The sequence below is a fragment of the Schistocerca serialis genome, chromosome 1, assembly GCF_023864345.2.
Source record: "Schistocerca serialis cubense isolate TAMUIC-IGC-003099 chromosome 1, iqSchSeri2.2, whole genome shotgun sequence".
NCBI classification, from domain to species: domain Eukaryota; kingdom Metazoa; phylum Arthropoda; class Insecta; order Orthoptera; family Acrididae; genus Schistocerca; species Schistocerca serialis.
Genome location: NC_064638.1, coordinates 470,089,740 through 470,113,133, shown reverse-complemented (window position 1 = coordinate 470,113,133; position 23,394 = coordinate 470,089,740).

Here is a 23,394-nt window from a genome sequence, read left to right as displayed (position 1 = left end):
TCATTTAGTCAACGGAAGAGCATGAATGAAAGCGGTTTCAGTACTGTAAGGAATACTAGTTACATGGAGTGAACATAAGGCTGAAAGCCTTTTTCTTAAGATTGTTTTTAAATAAAATTCCTAGAACTTTTTTAAACAGTGTTACTGATTGTGCACTGTACGCCACGTACCACACATTGATTAAATCTCATCACACAAAGTCTTCATTCCCATCCTCTCGACACAATTAATAAACGAACAGACCCGTATCAGACACAATATGTTAGTTAATTACAGCATTATCGAGGCCGATTAACGTGTTCACATAGCTTAATACTTTTCCCTGTATTTTATGCACAGGCCCTCTTCCCTCTTAATGCTGTGGTTGCTCCGTCTCCTTTCTGTTGTTACTTCCCACTTTTCCACGTCCACGTCTGTTTCGTACCCCGCATGCGCTTGGGTCGTGTGCGGCAACAGCACTCGCGGCTAGTATTTGCTATTATACAGATTTCTGTTGCATTCCAGGTGAAATTTTTATAAGCAGTTCCACGCACTCTGTGATATCTCCCCCAACCCCCATTGTTATTGTATTGTTTCGTTATTTTGGTAACTTCTGCTGTTCGGTCACGATGTCCGTTTTTTCGGATGTTTTTAGGCCTGTACTACTCTGCTGCCACGGAACCTTAGTTTCTATGACAAAAATTGGGTGGGGTTCACCTCAGATGATTAAGTGATTTTATTTGTGAGTAGCATCCATTTACAGCTTTCAAGGTTAAAGGAGCCTTTACATACTCTATAATTGTAATGTAAAGTTACCGAACGCTTGTACCCATATAACATTCAACAAAAATTGTCTTCGCCACGAAGTAATCGCTAATTATGTGAACAATACGTTCGTTAAAACCAATCGTCACACTCCTAAATACCTTACGTGTGCTAAGGTTGAGTGTATTAATGGTGACATTAAGAGCCTGTAAAACGAGAAGAGAATTTTTAATAGGACTTTGCACTTATCACATCTGAATTTAGTCAAGGCCTTAAGTGCTAACCAGTTTGATAAAATGTACTGCCACATCCTCGAGGCCGTCAATTACTATAAACAGGTCATTACTTCTAGATATCTCTCAAAACTGTGCGAACTATGTGATAGGTTGAGGCCAAATGTAGCAGTGCCATCTCCAAAGTGAGGCCTTGAATTTCACTCTAGGTTTGTTAATAAGATAGCTATTACATTTACTAATGATAAGGACAGTTTATTAAATATGGGTTTATTACATAACCTAAGCCCCCCCTCCCCCCATGGACCTTGCCGTTGGTGGGGAGGCTTGCGTGCCTCAGCGATACAGATAGCCGTACCGTAGGTGCAACCACAACGGAGGGGTATCTGTTCAGAGGCCAGACAAACGTGTGGTTCCTGAAGAGGGGCAGCAGCCTTTTCAGTTGTTGCAGGGGCAACAGTCTGGATGATTGACTGATCTGGCCTTGTAACACTAAACAAAACGGCGTTGCTGTGTTGGTATAGCGAACGGCTGAAAGCAAGGGGAAACTACAGCCGTAATTTTTCCCGAGGGCATGCAGCTTTACTGTATGGTTAAATGATGATGGCAACCTCTTGGGTAAAATATTCCCGAGGTAAAATAGTTCCCCATTCGGATCTCCCGGCGGGGACTACTCAGGAGGAAGTTGTTATCAGGAGAAAGAAAACTGGCGCTCTACGGGTCGGAGCATGGGATGTCAGATCCGTTACTGGTGCAGGTAGGTTAGAAAATTTAAAACGGGAAATGGATAGGTTAAAGTTACATATAGCGGGAATTAGTGAAGTTCGGTGGCAGGAGGAACAAGATTTCTGGTCAGGTCAATACAGGGTTATAAATACAAAGTCAAATAGGGGTAATTCAGGAGTAGGTTTAATAATGAATAGGAAAATAGGAATGCGGGTAAGCTACTACAAACAGCATAGTGAACGCATTATTGTGGCCAAGATAGATACGAAGCCCACGCCCACCATAGTAGGCAGATGACGAAGCGATTGATGAAATGTATGATGAGATAAAAGAAATTATTCAGATAGTGAAGGGGGGCGAAAATTTAATAGTCATGGGTGACTACAATTTGATAGTAGGAAAAGGATGAGACGGAAACGTAGTAAGTGAATATGCAATGGGGCTAAGGAATGAAAGAGGAGGTGGGACCTGGATAAACTGACAGAATCTGACGTTGTAGAGAGTTTCAGGGAGAGCATTAGGGAACAATTGACAAGAATAGGGGAAAGAAATACAGTAGAAGAAGAATGGGTAGCTTGGAGAGACGAAATAGTGAAGGCAGCAGAGGGTCAAGTAGGTAACTAACCGAGAGCTAATAGAAATCCTTGGGTAACAGAAGAGATATTAAATTTAACTGATGAAAGGAGAAAATACAAAAATGCAGTAAATGAAGCAGGCAAAAAGGAATATAAACGTCTCAAAAATGAGATCGCCAGGAAGTGCAAAATGGCTAAGCAGGGATGGCTAGAGGACAAATGTAAGGACTTAGAGGCGTATATCACTAGGGGTAAGATAGATACTGCCGACAGGAAAATTAAAGAGACCTTTGGAGATAAGAGAACCACTTGCATGAATGTCAAGAGCTCAGATGGAAACCCAGTTGTAAGTAAAGAAGGGAAAGCAGAAAGATGGAAGGAGTATATAGAGGGTCTATACAAGGGCGATGCACTTGAGGACAGTATTATGGAAATGGAAGAGGATGTAGATTAAGATGAAATAGGAGATATGATACTGCGTGAAGAGTTTGACAGAGCACTGAAAGACCTAAGTCGAAACAAGGTCCCAGGAGTAGACAAGGTTCCATTAGAACTACTGAAAGCCTTGCGAGAGCCAGCCCTGATAAAACTCTACCATCTGGTGAGTAAGATGTGTGAGACACGCGAAATACCCTCAGACTTCAAGAAGAATATAATAATTCCAATCCCAAAGAAAGCAGGTGTTGACAATTGTGAAAAATACCGAACTATCAGTTAATAATCCATGGCTGCAAAATACTATCACGAATTCTTTACAGACGAATGGAAAAACTGGTAGAAGCCGACCTCGGGGAAGATCAGTTTGGATTCTGTAGAAATGTTGGAACACGTGAGGCAATACTGACCCTACGACTTATCTCAGAAAATAGATTAAGGAACGGCAAAACTACGTTTCTAGCATTTGTAAACTTAGAGAAAGCTTTTGACAATGTTGACTGCAATATTCTCTTTCAGATTCTGAAGGTGGCAGGGGTAAAATACAGGGAGCGAAAGGCTATTTACACTATGTACAGAAATCAGATGGCAATTATAAAAGTCGAGGGGCATGAAAGGGAAGCAGTGGTTGGGAAGGGAGTGACACAGTTATTCAATGTGTATATTGAGCAAGCAGTAAAGGAAACAAGAGAAAAATTCGGAGTAGGAATTAAAATCCGTGGAGAATGAATAAAAACTTTGAGGTTCCCCGATGAGACTGTAATTCTGTCAGAGACAGCAAAGGACCTGGAAGAGCAGCTGAACGGAATGGACAGTGTTTTGAAAGGAGGATATAAGGTGAACATCAACAAAAGCAAAACAAGGATAATGGAATGTAGTCGTATTAACTCGGGTGATGCTGAGGGAATTAGGTTAGGTAATGAAACTACTAAAGTAGTAAATGAGTTTTGCTATTTGTGGAGCAAAATAACTGATGATGGTCGAAGTAGAGAGGATATAAAACGTAGACTGGCAATGGCAAGGACAGCTTTCTGAAGAAGAGAAATTTGTTAACATTGAGTATAGATTTAAGTGTCAGGAAGTCTTTTCTGAAAGTATTTGTATGGAGTGTAGCCACGTATGAAAGTGAAACGTGGACGATAAATAATTTAGAGAAGAAGAGAAGAGAAGCTTCCGAAATGTGGTGCTACAGAAGAATGCTGAAGACTAGATGGGTAGATCTCATAACTAATAAGGAGGTATTGAATAGAATTGGGGAGAAGAGAAATTTGTGGCACAACTTGACTAGAAGAAGGGATCGTTTGGTAGGACATATTCGGACGCATCAAGGGATCACCAATTTAGGACTGGAGGGCAGCGTGGAGGGTAAAAATCGTAGAGGGAGACCAAGAGATGAATACACTAAACAGATTCAGAAGGATGTAGGTTGCAGTAGGTACTGAGAGATGAAGAAGCTTGCACAGGATAGAGTCGCATGGAGGGCTGCATCAAACCAGTCTCTGGACAGAAGACCACAACAACAACATATAACCTAAGAGAGAATATTTCTAAAGAAAAAGAATTTGTTATAATTGTTCATGCAACAGTGGTCTTAGAGAAAGCTAACGTTCCAGTTCATGTTAAAAATGAGGTGCCTTGGCAAACAAACAGCATTTTAAACGATAACAGGGTGTTTAGAATTAATCGCAAGGGTGAATGGCAAACGTTGAAGACACATAATAAAAAGTTTATAGATAACGATGACTTAGTCGTCTGTGCTGACGAAGAAAAAACGACGGTTGCCCTTTCTCGGCAGGAGTAAGTGGAAAAAGTCAAGCAGTTTATTGATACTAATGACATTGTTACGCGCAGAGGTCAGACAGAAAAGTATTACGATGAAATCAGGAAGGTATTAAAAGAAACCAGGAGTTTTTCGGATGAGAAGCGAAAGAAACCACTTATATAACACCCAGACTCCGGGTGACGACTAAGTTACATAAACTTGACCATTCGACCAGACCGATTGTCGACGGACGGGGTGTTGCAGGTTACTAAGTTGAAAAATTTGTTGTAGGATTTATTAAAGAACATTTGTCCTTCAGGTAGTCTATGGTGATAAAATACAGGGAAGATCCAATTACAGTTCTTAAAAATACCAACATTCCACTAGGTACCAACATAGGTACCTTTGACGTCAGCAATGTGTATATTAATATACCTGACGAACTGTGTGGCATCGTTCTTGAAAACCTCAACAGATTTAGTGGCAGGCAATCGGACGAGATCAAGGAAGTTATTAATATTTGAACTCTGACCCTGCGTTTTAATTATATTAAATTTGGTGATTGAGTGTTCTGGCAGCCGTTTTAATTATATTAAATTTGGTGATTGGGTGTTCTGGCAGCAACAGGGTGTGGCCATAGATTGCCCCCTAGCTTGCGTTCAAGCGAATACTTTTATGTCTCATTTCTAGTATGAGCTTTTAAAAAGAATTCCGAGCGGGCCACTAAATGGTACGTCGATGACATTTTTATTCGTTATAGAGGCAGCAGGAAAGAGTGTGACAATTTAAATAACACACTTAATAACTTCCATGAAAGAGTTCTTTCTCTGTTCACCACCAAATTAACGAGAACTTGCCATATTTAAGTTAAATATCACCTTAAACGGCGGTAAGGTAGAGTTTGACATCTATAGAAAAGTGAGCGCTACTGATTTAGTTCTGAAAGTAGCACCGAAGCACTCGATTAAATATAAAACTATTGCCTTCCTGTCCCTCCTAAACAGATTAAATAATGTTACCCTCGCATCAGAGATATATGAAACGGAGTTTCAAAAATGTTCAAATGTGTGTGAAATCATATGGGACTTAACTGCTAAGGTCATCAGTCCTAAATTATCCTAAGGACAAACACACACAAACCCATGCCATGCCCGAGGGAGGACTCGAACCTCCGCCGGGGCCAGGCGGACAGTCCATGACTGCAGCGCCTTTGACCGCTTGTCTAATCCCGCGCGGCGAAACGGAGTTCAGTATAATGAAATACACTGCCGCACGTAATCAGTATCCAAAGTCTATGAGAATCTGAGTAAGTAAACAAACAAAAAACTAGCAAATGCTGCAAGTGTGCAGAATTTTCCTCCTCCTTGCATTGAAGCTTACATAGAGAGTTGACTCCTGATTCAGTACACATTAAAAGTAATTCAATTCAAGTATAACGGTAGAGCTCGGTGACAACGACGTACTGCATTAAAATAGAACTGAACTCAACCACAGAGTTGTGAGAAATGCATGATGTCTGGTACACAGTGTTTAAGAGTGCATAATTAAAGCGTCTAGAATGTTCTTGAAAATACTATATTCCACGTAATTCATTTATGACTGCACTGCACTTCAAAATATGTACAATTTCCTAACCATACATGCCAATAGTGCAACTTAAGTAACGCGAAATAAGTTTAAAACGCAAATTAAAAAGCAAAGCAACAATTTGTGTACCGGTACTTGCAAAAAGGCGGACCCATGTCCACACTATGCTTTGCAATACGAAACAGGAAATAGACACGAATTTACCGCACAATGTCTGCGAATGCGCTAGAGAATCTGACTTTAATGCTACATAAATCTTACTCAATTGTAATAATATTTTACCACACCTGAAATTTTCAAGGATCAACCAGTGACTAGACATTAATTTTGGATTCAGACCCAAACATTCTCTACTAGCCACGTTCCACACTCGATCCTGATTGACTAGCCAGATCTAGACCCCTCAAAGAGCAACTTACAAATACGAGTATCCCAATAAACTTGGTCGAGGACGGTTATGCTTTGCGGGATAGATTTAAAAACTCGCGTAAGAAAATCGGAATGAAAGTTGTGACTTTGATATAAAATGGTTTGATAAGCCAGGTAAAAAAAAAACAAAAGGAAATGTTTGTTTCGTAAACAACTCATCTTACTTTTCGACACAATCTCCTTTGAGGCATGTACACTTGGTCCAGCGATCCTCCAGCTTTTTCATCCCATCGGAAAAATAGGTTCTGTCAAACTCTGCAAAACACTCGTAAACTGCAACTCTCACTTCCTCTGTTGATGAAACCTTCTTCCCAGCAAGCCAAAGTTTCAAATTAGGGAAGAGCAAGTAGTCACAAAGGGCCATATCGAGTGAATACAGTGTTTGAGGAACTAATTCAAAGCCGTTTGTTATCGCTGATATGCGAGATGGGGCATTATCCTGGCGAAAGGGCACATTTTTACATGCCAACCTTCATCCTTTTTCAGCCAACTCAAGTTTCAAACGATCCAACAATGAAGCATAATAGAATCCAGTGCATTTTCACCAGCCTTCGTCCATTGTTTTGACTGTCATTTCGACTCTGATGTGAAATGATGGCTGCAGGTTTCATCAACAGTCACAAATTGGCGCAAGAACTCTTGTTGATTGCGATTAAACATAGCCAGATATTGTGTTGAAGTGTTGAGCCGGAAGTACTTGTTGACGATTGTGAGCAATCGCGGTACCCACCTTCTTCATTATGCATTCTCCGTCAAGGATATTACGTACTCTCATCGTTGAGATGCCTAAAGTCTCGGAAATCTCACGAATTTTAATTCAGCCTGCTTATAGTACCATGTCACGTATTTTGTCAATAGTTTCCTTTGCGGTGACCTCAACGGGACGGCCTACGCGCGCTTCGTCTTCGGTGTTTGTCCGACCACGTTTAAATTCATTATTCAAAAACAAATCGTCTTAAACGATGGTACAGTGTCGGTATGAAATTCACCCAGTTATGTTCTGATTTGTACGGAAATCCAACCTTTCACATGAAACAGCACGAAACTTAGTTTTCTCCATTTTCAGTTGCAGTCGACGTACTGACCAGCGCAACGACTGTCTACAACGAACTGTGCGCCCATACATTGTTGAAACTCTCTATACGATCCTTGGAATAATCAGTGTTTCCAGCCATGAATACGCAGGAAAAATATTCCTTTTTTATGGAAATTTACGAGACTTATCAAACCACCCTCGTGTTTATTGATATGACTTGTTTCAGACATTATGCCAATTTGAAACCATCCATCTTCATAAGTAATTAAATATGCGTGCTGGAAATAGCCTCAGCAGACTACTCAGATTGGCAGTACAAAGAGTTCGACATACAATATACAGATTATGCCGAATAATTTGTTTAATGTGGTGTGAACTATCTCTAGTGCCATTCTGGATTTTCTGCGGCAGCTATTTCAAAGCATGCATATTTGACTATATTTTATTACTTACGAAGACAGATGGTGTGAAAATGGACATTATGTCCAAAACTAGTCACCCCCAGTATATAAAGGATACTTCTTAATGCGACTTTCGATGGAATTCGATTTCCTTCAAACAACTGTTAACAGATAACTATAGTAGTAGTATTCGAATTCTACACTACAAGGTACAAGTTCCTATAGGTGTGTTCGTATTTACTGGTCTAATGTGAGGGTTGGTATGAGGTGGTGTAGTGTCAGACAGTGGAATGGAACGACGGCAGTTAAAATTCCCGGCTGGACTTCCAAGTTCATGTTTTCTCTGAGGTCGATTTCCGAGATTGTTCATCTGAAGGACAAAACCAATTTCCTTCCGTATCCTTCGCTAAAGCGAGCTTGTGATTCGCCACTCATTACCTCGTTGCCAAAATAAAGTATAACCCTAATCTTCCTTTCTTTTTCCTAATAGTAGACAAATTTTCATGCGATAGGTTGCTACCATTCGTCCATAGAATGCAATTACTTGTTTTTTGATCTTTTGTATTTGAATAAAAGATGCCAAAAGCACTGTATAACTACTTCTGTGACTCTTTATAAGTACACACAATCGATATTTCATCATACAATCATAACTGGTTTCTACACTCATAACTGGTTTCGGCCTACAAATGCCATCTTCAGATGCTATTGGCGGTTTTCCTCACTGCATAAACACCTCAAAAGCGGCCCAAAGTGTCTGAATATGGCCTTTGAAGGCCAAAACCGGTTTTGATTGCATCATAAAATAGTTATTGTGACAAAATTTAAAAAATAATACCCAACTATGTTTGTATGCCGGAAAATTGCAGTGACAAAAAAAAAAAAAAAAACAAAAAAAATACCTTACTATCTTTATATGCCTGAAAATTGCAGACAGTATTCTATTTTACTGTTTGTGATGAGTTCAAGGTTAACCTCAAAATGTTCTTCACCCCTCATACCAAATTAAATGTTCCCATCAGGAAAGTCTGTACACTAAGATTTCAGGGAATACTTAGTGTCATACTTGCCGAGTGACGTATTCACATTTACCGAGTGTACTGGGAGCAGCAGCGGACATGGCATGAAGCAGGGATTGCTGGTATTATTGTTTAAACTCCTTAGACGTTTCGCACCTTCCTGAAGGCTGAGTTTTCAAATAAGTTAAAGGTAAACCAGATACTCGGCGTGGAAGGCTTACACACTGATACTGTACATTTTCAGGAAACATTTACAGTACTGTGCAATTGTTCACTGTTTGTGTCATACGTTGACAGAAAAAATCGCAACAAGAAAAAATAATTAATGCAGAATAACACAATTTCGAGAATATATCTGTCTAGGTAACATAGTTAACTGATTAACACTGCAGGAACACAGTGTAATATAAGCGCGAGATAAGCCATTGGAAATGGGAAAAGTTGGTACACTAATTACCGGTGTAACCGCCAGTATTTGAACGCAAGCATGCAAACGTGCCTGTATTCTGTTTTTCAGGTGTCGGTTGCCAGAACTTTGGACGGGGTTTCATACCTCAAGCGCTCCGTCCATCAGTACGGGGATTGTTAATGATGGTTGTAGATGACGCTTGAGATGGCGTTCGATGATGTTCCATATGTGCTCGATTGGCGACAGATTTGGTGACCGAGCAGGGCAATGCAACTTGTCTACACTCTGTAAAACATTTTGGGCCACAACAGCGGTATGTGGGCGAGCGTTATCCTGTTGGAAAATAGGCCCTGGAATGCTACTCATGAATGGCAGCACAACACATGCCTACTCATGAATGCCAGAATAACAGGTCGAATCACTACACTAAGCTAAAAATTTGCAGATAACCATGAGGCTGCTCCTGCTATCTTATGAAATCCCACCTTATACTGTAGCTCCAGATGTAAGTCCAGTATGTCTAGCATACAGACAAGTTGGCTTCAGACCGTCAACTTGTCTCCTTCTAATAAAAACAAGGGCCTCACAGGCAGTGTGGCAGACCCAGATTTCAATTTAAAACACAACAGACCTCGATCCTATCCTATTATGCTTGACATAACTGAAGTCGCAATTTGCGGTGGTTTGGGGTCAGTGGAATGTATGCTACACGTCGTCTTACTCGGAGCTGTCCTTGAAATAGCCGGTTTGTAACAGTTCGTTGTGTCACTGTGGTGCCAGCCGCTGCTCATATTTCTGCTGCAGATGCAGTACGATGCGCCAGAGCCATACGCCGAAACGATGGTCTTAACGCTCGGTAGTGTCACGTCGCCGTCTGGAGCCCAGTCTCCTTGCGACCGTATTTTCTCGTGACCACTGTTCCCAGCAGTTATGTACAGTGGCTACATTTCTGCCAAGTCTTTATGCAGTATTAGAAATGTCGAGCTGCTCGTAGCCCTAGTACACGATTCGTTCAAACTCAGTGAGTTGTTGCTGACAACGTTGTCTTTTATCGCCTTTAGGGCATCATTGGCTATTTGACATCAACACGCTCAATCTCAAAGGATTTGCATCCTCACAGTGCACCACTAGGGCCACTGTGACGCGCCTGGTGCGAAATGTGAGTAGACATCATTTTCCAGATGTACAAACACACCTACCAACTTTCGTGTTTGTCGCACAATTCCTTCTAAGTGTTGTGATTTTTTCCGTCAGGGTCTTTGTACTCCCAGAAGTCGTTGGATGAGTCGTTCTGACTGGTTACAGAGCAGCCTGAATTACGGACTCCGAATGTTGCTTGTGGAAGACGTTTCTCGTAAAGCCGTGGCGTGATTGTAGATCGCGTTCTGAGCTGGAGGCAACAGCTGCGTTGCGAGCGTGTTGCTTCATACTTTGCGTGGTTCTGGCGCTAGACTTGTCCGCCACTCTGGCTAGCGTGTAATGGGCCGAAATTGCAGCCAGATTAGCGAATAATATCAGCGGCTAATGGTCGTCAGAGAAGGTATTAGAAGTGACAGAATAATCTGGCGCGGAGATCGGTGTAGCACTCTCGCGTGATCGGCCAGGTTTCCAGACGAAGCACTGGACTTTCTGAAGGTTTGCTGCGCTCTACCGTTCTATGAATCGGCATTTTACGTTAAATAAGCGTTCGAAATTGCAGAATGCAGCCCTGATGGAGAGATATGTTATTCGCATCTAAACTTATCGAGAGCAAATGTTATGGGAGACGTGACGTTTAGTTGTTTTGGTCCGGTTATACATTCTGCTCCCCACAAGCGATAAAAAATACTGGAAATTTGCCATGAGCATTCTCATTTATAAATCTGGCAATTTATCACAATGTTATTCAAACAAAATAATGGCAGTCTAACATTTGTGCATCATATCTAATTATGCTTTGCGTTTCGTAGAGAAACACCATCATACTGCCGCAACATTGGAAACATGTACTTAAGAGTGATTAATAATGATGTGCCAATATTTCAGATGAAAAATGTGACATTCTTGATATAAAGTGGGAATGGTGTATACTCTCTAACAGTACCACCACTTGCAAAGTAGGTTAGAAATCAGATTAATAATGTTGCTCACGCAGCATATGTTCGCTTTATGGGCAACATAAAGTTATTGACTGTGGATGGTATCGTCAGAATGGAAATAATGAAGTCACTGTAAAAAAGTCATTAATTTTGGCACTTATCTTGAATGGATTCCCACATAAATTTCGTCGAAGTTGTTATGGCTCATCTTGTTGATTCTAGGGTGATTCCACTTTGACTGCTAGAAGGTCCAGATCTGTTGTAACCTCCCCACAATGATTTTTTTAAAAGGAAAAATAACAATACTTAATAGAAATGCTAATGGACATTGCTCTATGCGTAACCTGCCCACAATGAAATGTACTGACAATGGCAACAAAAATGTGAAATTCGCAATCTGACTCAAATATAAATTCCTCACAAAATTAAAGTCTATTCAGTGATAAGAAAATTCAATTAAACCGAAACATCGGTCTTTGGCCCTGTGTAAATCAATCAGAATTAAAGTCTTACCTCAGAATAACTGGTTGTCAAATTTCTGCTCTTATCTTTGCGCACGGCTTGGAGGAACTGCATTGCAAATAATAATATTCCTTTTTTCTGTAATTTTACTGAAAATTTTCTTTAAAAGAAGTGGAATGAAATGTGAAGTGCAACGAAATCTTTAGTTCAATAAAAAATAAAATTTTTGAAAAAATTCTTTTGAAATTAAAAATTATTATTGGGGCACTTGTTGGAGAATAATTACAATAAATAAATTTTTACATTATCTAATGATTATATTAATTAACAGTATACCTCATTCAGCATCTTGACCAGTGTTGCCGACCGCCTACATCACACAACCGCACTGGGCTGCTACTACTGACCGACCGCTCTGCATGACGACTATTAGCGTACTGCACGCGACGACTACTGACAGAGTACTGCACGCAACTAGACAGAGCTACAGACTCGCAACGACTGACTGACAGAGTGAGAACCGCTCGCAACACTCGCGCGGTCAAGCGCATACTCTCTGGTCACAGATGCTACAATGCCTCGCCATCGCTGCTATGTTACATACGTGTTTCATAACCCTCCACTGGGGGGGCAAAAATTTGGCAGCGATGGTGAGTCATTTGGACTTGCCAAGCGCGGCAAAATTTTTCTTTAATTAACAAAATTCTACAACTTACAGAATATTTAAATGTTGTGCACACGCACTAAGTCCAAAATATATCAGACAAAGACAAAATGTGAATACAAAACATAGTAGCAAATCAGAAAAATGTATATACAAATTTTTTGACAGATAACAAAGTGCACAGGCACTGAAAAAATTCTTTAGCATATTCAGAACAAATAAACAGACTGGCAAAAAATATTATGTTGACAAGTGACATGAGTGCACATGCACTGTAGTTCAGAAAATAAAAAATGTATATACAATATAAAAGACAAGAGTGTACATATACTGTACTTCAGAACAAATCGAAAAATGTCTTTAGCATTTTCGCAATAAATAAACATAATGGCAAGAAAATCATGTCCAAAGTGCACATGCACTGAAAAATGTCTTTAGCATTTTCACAACAAATAAACATAATGGCAAACATCATGTCGACCAGTGACATAAGTGTACTCGCACTGGAGTTCAGCGAATCGAAAAAAATGTATAACCTACGAACAGAAATGATGTTACCAAAAAAAAATGATTTTCATTATGTGACAAGAATTAGGAAAGGAAAGGGAAGGATTGCATCATGGTTGTAGCACTTTAGATTGCACACAGCTGTTCTGAAAGTCCATATCTTTCCACAGAAGTACAACACCAAGTGACACAACTTGAAGTTCTTTTCCCATCAGAATTTATCAGTGTAGCCAAGACACTGAACTGTCGTAGTAATGTTCCATGTTTTCATTTTGGCAGTACATTAGGTACACCAAACAGTGGGACCATAATAACGTCTTCATTGCTCACGGTGGTGGACAGCATGTCGTGTCAACACCACGCTCTTACAAGGCACACCAACGTAGAATTAGTGCAAAAACTAAATATAGTGCTCCATGAGCACTAGGATAAACAGGACAAATGGACATTGCAGTAATTCAAGGTAGTTAACTCATGAGGTGAAGGACATTATGTCACATAATATTGACAATTACAGTCTTCATTGATAGTTTGTGGCATTCATAGCCCAGTTATTGAACATTTCTGTACCAAGTATGTAGTATTACAGAAAAATGTTCATTAATTGTTTTACATAGAATCAGTAGCCTTCTTTTCCTGGTTACAAAGTATTATGAAATAATCGCATTCTTTTCAGTTACAGAGTATAATTAAGAATCATTAACCTTCTCCTAATTACAGTTAATTAATCATTTGTCGTTAATTAATCATTTGTCTAATTACAGTTAATTAATCATTTGTCGTTAATTAATCATTTGTCTAATTACAGTTAATTAATCATTTGTCATTAATTAATCATTTTTCACTCCAATAGTAAGAATCATTAGTCTTTTCCTAATTATAAAGCATTATTAAACAGTCACATTCCTTTCCAATAACAAAGTATGAACATTGAAAACAAGAGCTAATTAATGGCATAATTAATAACAATTCTTCAAGTGACATTAATTATTGGCACTCAGTGGCCAGCAAGTATTGAATAGAATAAAACATAGTTCATCATTCAGTATTATTCAGATCATTACGAAGTCATTATTAAAAATCAGCTAATTAGTCATAGCATTAATAATCATGGGCATTATAAGTAGTCTCATTACAATAAACAGTGGCAGTTATTTGCCAGTTACAAAGCATTATTTTATATATATATATTTTTTTGTATCATTAAGAAGTCATTACTGAAGTGACATACTATTCAGAGTTGATCAGTATTATTCAGAATTATCATAAACTAGTGACATTATGTGGGACTGGTAATACCTCTTTTAGCAATGCATTGCGTTGGGATCGATAATTAATTGGTGAGGCATAACACTATTTGCTTTTGACCTATTGCTGCAAATGAGGATAGGTAACGTCATTCGTCATGAGTCAGCTGTAGCAAGGTTATGTAACAAGGCAGTATATGTGATCATATTTATAAATGATAAACACAAATGGGTAAAAAAATAAAAATGCAAGAACAGGTATAATAAGTAACAGGTTTAGTAAGTATCATGAAAAGCTTCTCCTAAAAAAAATACAAAATGGATTATTGACCTGAAAGAAGAAACGCACACTATGCTGAAAAGTAGTGAACTTCGAATTAACAAGTAGTGAAATGTGTATAAAATTTGTTCCATAGCTGTCCTTTCCAAAACTTTCTGTCATCCTACTATGCAATATAACACCTGCTGTCAAAGCAAACTGCAACAAATACTTAAATAACTACATAACATAAATACATAACTTCAACATTATCCTCATCTCTAAAGAAAACTTCATTATCCATATCATCATAACTTCACCATTATTATCACCTGTAAAGAAAAACTTCATTATTCATAATACCATTTCCTTTATCATTATTCATCAGTATTCATTATCATCTGCAAAAAATAACTTCATTACTCATTATACAACTATTCCTTATCTCTAGCATATTTCATCACTAAAACTAAGATGTGTAGTTCACTCTGACAGCCTGCATCAATCACCTTGTATTCTGAAAGAAAAAATTAGTTAAGACTGCTATTCTACGATGAGTATAGTATATTCTTGTTAATGTTTGTTAATCCTGATCCATTTACTCTTCCTCATAAAGTTATTGCATCTTCTTTCGTTTATTCCGTAGGTGAAATTCCCATTTCTGTTGAATTTATTTCTTACACGCACCATTTCTTTTCTGAAATTGATGAACAAAGATTAATGTCTTACATTTAAATCATATACCCATTAAATAATAACTGGTTTATGGTAACATAATTAACCGTATAGCATAACATGACAGAAAACGTAATATGTCAAAGGCATTGACAGTGTTCAGAGGCAAAATGTACAGATAATATTACAATACAGCAGCAAAAAAAATGTAAAACAGTCACGATGTTGAGATATCATAGGGCAAAAAAAAAAAAATGTCAAAGTCAACTGGTGTGTGTTATATCTTAACTATTTAACTATTTCACAGTGCATATAAACAAAACTGGAATACAATCATATACACAAAAAAAAGTGGAAAATGTGCACGGTCTGATGTGTAACGACAAGAAAAGCGACCTGCTAACCTTACCTTGCCGGGCACTTGCCAAGAAAAAATGCGATAATCATCAGTAATTAGTCAAGTGAATTAATTGCATTAGTAAATGACATCATAGTGTGTTGAATCATACAGTGGTTTCACTCAATAAACGGTTTAATGTTTGAGATATGGTGATTGCCTTTCGATTTTCTGGTTCTCAAAGTTTCGACGTGTACAACATTGGGGTGAGGGATGCTGCGAATCCGATATGGACCTGCGTATAGAAGTTCAAATTTACTGCACTTACCTTTTAATTTGCTGGATAAATAGTGTGTACGTATTAATATCTTCTGTCCAACGTGAAAGTCGCGGCGTGTACAAACCTGTTTTTGCTGTCTTCTCCGGCGCTCTGCGGCACGTTTGATGTTGTTCAGCGCAATGTCAATTATTTCGTGGTGTCTTAGTCGCCTACATTTGGGTAATTTTACTAATTCTTTAATTTTGTTCGGTGGTTCAACGTTTTTCAGTATAACAGTCGGAGATAGCATAGTGGATTCATTTGGAATGGAATTAATTACATCTTGGAATGAGAGTATGTGTGTATCCCAATCAATATGTCTTTTGTGGCAGTATATTCTACACAGTTTACCAATTTCCTTCATTAATCTTTCACAGGGGTTCGAAGAAGCGTGGTACTTGGATATATAGATCGGAGAAATGTTTCTAGCTCGTAACATGCGTGTCCATACGCTACTACGAAATTGTGATCCATTATCAGAAATTACTTTCATTACATGCCCTACATGAGATAGAAAATGTTTTACAAATGCTTTCGAAACAGTTTTAGCAGTAGCTTTGCGTAACGGAGTGAAAGTAACAAATTTTGAAGTAAGCTCAACAGCGACAAATATGTAGCAAAAACCTCTGTTAGTTCTCGGAATCGGACCAAAAATATCTACTGCGGCCATATGTCTTAATTTAACAGGTATAATGGGATATAAAGGAGGAATATGCAAAGTGGTGTCTGATTTAGCTTTCTGGCAAATTTTACAAGACGCTAAAACTCGTCGTATACGTTTTTCCATGTTAGTAAAATAACAGTTCTGTCTCAGTATAAGAAAACATTTTCGTGCTCCGTAATGTGCGTAACTTAAATGAGTGTACCAAATTAATTTGTTGACCAGTTCGTCAGGAATGCATAATACCCAATTGTTGCTGTCAGGATGAGAGCGGCGAAACAGAATGTCATTGCGCACAGTGTAATGGTTCCTAATCGTAACATTTTTCCTATCTTGCCAAAGGTGTTTAATTTCTTTCCACACATTGTCTTTATTTTGTTCCTTTGCTATGTCCTGTAATGACGATGAAATAAAGTTTTCAAATGCAACTTGCTGAATGTACATGACACTGAAATTTGTTTTGCAGAAGTTGGTTGCTACGTCTTGCTGATTGTTGCCGAGGGAACGCGATAGTGCGTCTGCTATAACATTTTGTGTGCCGGGAATGTGAACAATTGTAAAATTAAATTCCTGTAAATAAAGTTTCCATCTACATAACCTGTCGTGAGTAAATTTAGCCGAGAGTAAAAATTGTATCGCTCTGTGGTCTGTGTAGACGGTGGTATGTCTGCCATAAAGAAAGTGCCTAAATCTCGTAAAAGCCCATACAACACATAATGTTTCAAGTTCTGTAACGGAGTAATTTCGTTCAGCAGGTGACAAAATGCGGCTTGCAAATGCGATGTTTTTAATTACTGTAGAACCATCTTCAATTTCCTGGAAAATGTGTACGCCTAAAGCGGTGTTGGAACTGTCAATGGCAATGGAAAAATTTCTGGTACGATCTGGGTGCGATAAAAGTGGAGCATTCAACAAAGCATGTTTCAAATAACATTCTCGTGAACAAAATTCTGCGTGTCAAAAGTAATGTTTGCGTTACTGTAATATGCAATCTGTGCTGTATCTGGTTAAAATCTATCGTACGTGTTATTATTTACGGGAGAATGTTGTGGCATATCCACTATATGAATTGTTCTGTTATTTCTTACTGACGTGTTACGCTATGGATGACACCTATTGTCTGCTTCATTCATGATAATATGTTGTTGCTGATGTTCTTGCTGCTCATAAGATCGACTGTTATTAAATGTACGCTGAAAATTGTGCTCATCATTCTTTTTACGTCTGTCCTGATAGTAATTTCTATACGGCGCATTGCGATACGAGTTGAAATAGTGTGTTGTCTGTACGTAGTTATTTCTTTGCTGACATGCGTTACTATTTGTTGGAGCTGGGACTATACGTGCACGCGGCGAAACATTAAAGTTTGGTTGACCTTGTAGACTGCATTGTTGGTTACGTATGCTAAGCGGCTGACTTTCATGCTATTGTGGTGGAAAATGTCTATTGTTACAAAAATGTGGTTGCGACTGCCGAAAATTTTGTACATACTGATGATTACGATTTTATCTGTTATTAAAGTTCTCGTGATTCTGGAGTGCCTAATGAAAATTGTCACATTCGGTAAAATATTTCTCATATCGGGTTTTCTTTAGTCATTTTTCTTAATTCTAGGTAGAGCAATAGTTAAAGAGCTATTTTGATAGATATAAAGGATAGTAGAAGAAAAGGCAGCAGTGCAGAAAACTAAAGATGAAATAGCACTACTACAGCTCGGGGCCCTATGCTCGCTACGGCACATATTCATTAAAGCGTAATGAATCCCCTGAGGTCTTTTACGCACTGCAAATAAATTTTAGCTTTTGCGTTGCAGGCAATTGCGGTATAAATTCAAAAGCAAATAGTTGTATCCATGTTAATTCTAGTTTCTGCATTACAGGCAATGCTGTTGTAAATACAATAGCAAATTGTCGCATCTGGTTCAAGGCTAGCTTCTGCATTACAGGCAATAGCGGTGAATGTACAAAGATAAATTGTCGTATACAGTGCAAAGCGTGTACCTGTACGCTGTCATTATTAAATTCCTTACATTTTCTTACAAATGCAAATTGCTCGAAATCTACGTTCTCGTCACTGAATTTGAGAACACGTTCGGGTTTGTGTGAGAATTTGTTTGTCTGTGTCATTTCGTACTTCAAGTTACGTAGCTTCTCAGATTTTAAATCGCGTGGCTTTTCGGATTTTAATTCGCGTAGTCTCTGTAAATTGCTCACATTATACGCGCTGCGTAAGTCTGACAAATCTTCGCAAAGTGGCGGATTCTGTGACGTGTTATTAACTGAAATGTTTTTCATCTCTGTTACTTCTTGTTGTAAATTTGACAAATTCCTACGTAACGTGTTGTTAGATGAATCGATCTCATTAATGGTCTGCTGTAAATTTTGAAATTCAGGTGTTTGGATAAATGAAACCGGTGCAGTATCGTCTGATTTATTGTCATTAGTATTTTCGATAACATCAATACGATTGGCCAATTCATCATATTTTTCAGTCAGTATTTTAACCTGATCATCGGTTTTAGAATCAGACGCATTAATCTGTTTTTGCAACTTGCGCGTAGTTTCGCTAAGTTTTTTAACATCAGCTTTGATAACATCACAATCCTGTGTTAGATCTAATTGTTAGAATCTATCTGTCACTGTTTGAATATTTACTGTGTGTGTATCTGTTTTTGATTTAAGGTCAGAAATTTCATCCCGTAATTCCGCGTTCAATTGTTCTATGGTATTAATTTTGTCGGACACTGTAGTAATATTATTGTCTACATACGTCTTCGCTTTCGCGAATATTTTACGTTTGTCCTCTTGTCTTTGTGCAGTGATTGTTTCCATGACTTGTCGTTTTACTTTGTTTTGATCCTGAATGAATTTGCGGAAACGCGTATCACTGTTTTGTATATGAAGATTAAAGCGCTCGTCAATCTGAGTGTTCTGCTGTTCGAATTTCGCGTCTATCTTTGCGTCCATTGTGCGCGAAAGTTCTACCGTCATTGCTTTAAACTCGTCCCGTAATTGTGTAGCTTTTTCAGAGCATTGTTTAGCGACTCCGCTAATTTCGTCTCTGAGTGTTTCTGTTGCGGCTGTCTGCATTTCCCTTAATTCTTGCGCAACAGACTTAATTTCTTCGCTATTTTTTTGAGAACAAGCCTCAATTTCCAAGCGCAACTGTTCCTTAGTGTCATGACATTGCGCGGCAACGGCTCTAATTTGTTCACTAAGCTGTCTGGAATTGTCGTCTAATTTTTCATTTAAGTGTTGTTTGAGATTTTCATTATCTTGTTTGTTCTGTTCCCTAAGTTGTTTAAAATCTTCACTCTGTTGTCTGACCTGTTCACTAAGTTGTTTGAGATTTTCGTCATTATTGTCAAGTTTTTCATTTAAGTGTTTGTTATCTTCCCTGAGTTGTTTGAAATCTTCACTCTGTTTGTCTAATTTTTCATTCTGTTGTTTGAAATTGTTGTCTATTTTCTCACTTTGCTGTTGTAGCAAACTTCTCATAATTCGTACCAAGTCAAAACTAGCGTTTATATTCTCTGTGCTGTTTAGTGGTGGATCTGGAATTGTCTCGTTTTGCGTGACCATTTGGTCATTCTGTAATTCACAGAAAGGTTTATCAGTCGGACGTACACTGTCAGTCATTGTTTCGGAATTAAATAAATCCGTCGTACTTTCAGTACACTGACCATTTTCATTCGAAAAATTTGTCTGTACATTACTTAGATTTTCTAAATCGGGTGTGTTAACCTCGGCAGCGCTCATTACTATAGAGCGTTCCGCGTCATCAATTGTCGTCAAATTAACAGACGAGACAATTGAGTTCGTTTGTTCATCATTAAGGTAAAACTCATCACTAGTGGTTGGAATGCACTGATTGTTAGTGAACGCAGGATTGTCATCATTACACTGCGTGTCACATGTCCTATCGGTAAAGTTGTTTAAATCGGTAGTTTCGTTCGTAATACCTCGCGATACACTATTCACAGTCTTTCGCGGCATTTTACAGTAGTCACAATTATTCACAAAATAAATAAGCACAATGCAAAAGCAACACACAAATACAACAAAGCAACGAATTGCCGTTGACCTGTAGAAAGAAAGTCACAAGTTAATAAAAGCGTAGCGCCAAATCCTAATTATATCTAAGCAAATAAGAGCAGATATCTGACTGTTGCTCAAAAGACTCTCAACGAAATACGATCCTGGACTGGGTGTCGCCAAGTGTAACCTCCCCACAATGATTTTTTTAAAAGGAAAAATAACAATACTTAATAGAAATGGTAATGGACATTGCTCTATGCGTAACCTGCCCACAATGAAATGTACTGACAATGGCAACAAAAATGTGAAATTCGCAATCTGACTCAAATATAAATTCCTCACAAAATTAAAGTCTATTCAGTGATAAGAAAATTCAATTAAACCGAAACATCGGTCTTTGGCCCTGTGTAAATCAATCAGAATTAAAGTTTTACCTCAGAATAACTGGATGTCAAATTTCTGCTCTTATCTTTGCGCACGGCTTGGAGGAACTGCATTGCAAATAATAATATTCCTTTTTTCTGTAATTTTACTGAAAATTTTCTTTAAAAGAAGTGGAATGAAATGTGAAGTGCAACGAAATCTTTAGTTCAATAAAAAATAAAATTTTTGAAAAAATGCTTTTGAAATTAAAAATTATTATTGGGGCACTTGTTGGAGAATAATTACAATAAATAAATTTTTACATTATCTAATGATTATATTAATTAACAGTATACCTCATTCAGCATCTTGACCAGTGTTGCCGACCGCCTACATCACACAACCGCACTGGGCTGCTACTACTGACCGACCGCTCTGCATGACGACTATTAGCGTACTGCACGCGACGACTACTGACAGAGTACTGCACGCAACTAGACAGAGCTACAGACTCGCAACGACTGACTGACAGAGTGAGAACCGCTCGCAACACTCGCGCGGTCAAGCGCATACTCTCTGGTCACAGATGCTACAATGCCTCGCCATCGCTGCTATGTTACATACGTGTTTCACTGTATTTTAGCAATGTTTGAAGACTTAACAAATGCGTTTTTCAGGAAATTCTTAATGATCTAACAGTCCCAGTTCTGAACAATGGTATGGTAGAAATAATTTTTGACTTGGTGTTCACGATCCACATTTTTATTAAAATCCTTGTAAATTCACATATACTTCTTCTTAATTGTCACATCATCAAGAAAACAGTTTTGTATCAATCTTCAGATATTTAATTTCCACTTTAATCAAACGCAAGACTTGACTATTCTCTTACAAAGCGAAATAACAACTTAACTTCTGCAAGGTGAAACAAAGACTGCTCTGTGCGCAGTCAAGATTATGACAGTCTCACAGAAATGAATACACACAACAAGCATATCACTGTATCGATACATCGGAGTACCTATACATTTATAAAACCAAATGTGAATATTGTCACAAAAATATTTCTGTTATTTCGTAGAAAAGTAGTACGATATTACTGGTCTCGAGAACTGGGGTTGGAGTGCCGTAATGGTCACGTAAATAGAGAACCATTACAATACCTACCAATTTTTTCGAATCAACTTGGCCTCCCTAGCTTTGAGCTCTTGTTGCTCTACTCGATGATGATGATAGTATGGCAATTTTGAGGATAAGCATATATGAAGAGTATGAATAAAGTATTCCGTAATATTACACATAGTATGGTGATGTGATTTCACATATAAAGTGTCCTTGATTTAAATTTATTTGAAAATTACCTCTTTGTTCCAGGCAAATAATAAGTGCAATGTGAAACGAAACATTTACAAACAATTGCGTGACTGCTTACGCAAAATGCTATTGAAACTTGGTGTTAAAAAACCTTTCAGCCCGCGGAAACTATGCACAGTGCACCTTATAAGGAACAAGGGAGGTGACCTGTGATAGTAGCACTATTAACTTGGCGAGTTATCTGCAGTTAGTCACAGCATGTTGTTTAACATTATATACATATACCTAAACCAGTTAGTTCTCTGGATCCGATTTAAGTGGGTGCCTTCAATCAGTCGCGTTAAAACCGGCTTCACCACTTAGCATAGTCTTTTTAGTATTTCTCCTCCTCGTGTATTAGGTAATTAGCCAAATATACTTTCGCAACAAAATCTAGAACTTCATGTGTCAGGAATTCAATATAGACAAACTTGAAAGTTGTGATCCTTTTTGCTACACCCCGATTAACACGAGCCCATGTCAACTGGATATGAATATACTCGCTGTGGTATGGCGAAAGTCACACAACTTCACGTCCCAAAGTAGGGCCCAGTACGCAGACTTTCCTCGAACTTCTTGTCTCTTATCCTTTATCCTTAGTTTCAGCAGGTGAAAACTGAACGCTGTTCCTCTGAAGCCGATCGGTGAGGCCTGCTATGCGCCAGTTAAAAAATAATGATTTCTCATATTCCATGGAATGTTCTCATGCATTCGCCTTCCAACGAGAGGAACAAATTAGTGAGCCAATTGTTTAAAAAAGCGCTGTACATATACGATTGGCAACCATATTTGACAATCACTTACGACTGCGATGTACAAGTTCTGTTCCGGTTATAAAACCGGATAGTGAAGTTCTCTGTGTAACTTAACCCTTAATCACCCAGGTGAGGCTGATAATATTGTTTTTTTCTTTTAAATTAGGCGAGTTACACAGCTGCGCAGAGACATTCATTGTTGTCGGCTGGAGCCTATATCTTTGTTTTGTTGCAGTTTTCCTATTAGGTGCTAGTTTGAGGATTACCATTTTTTTTTCTGTGTGGTCTGAAGCGGAAAGTGTGTTATGCACTGAGGTGACA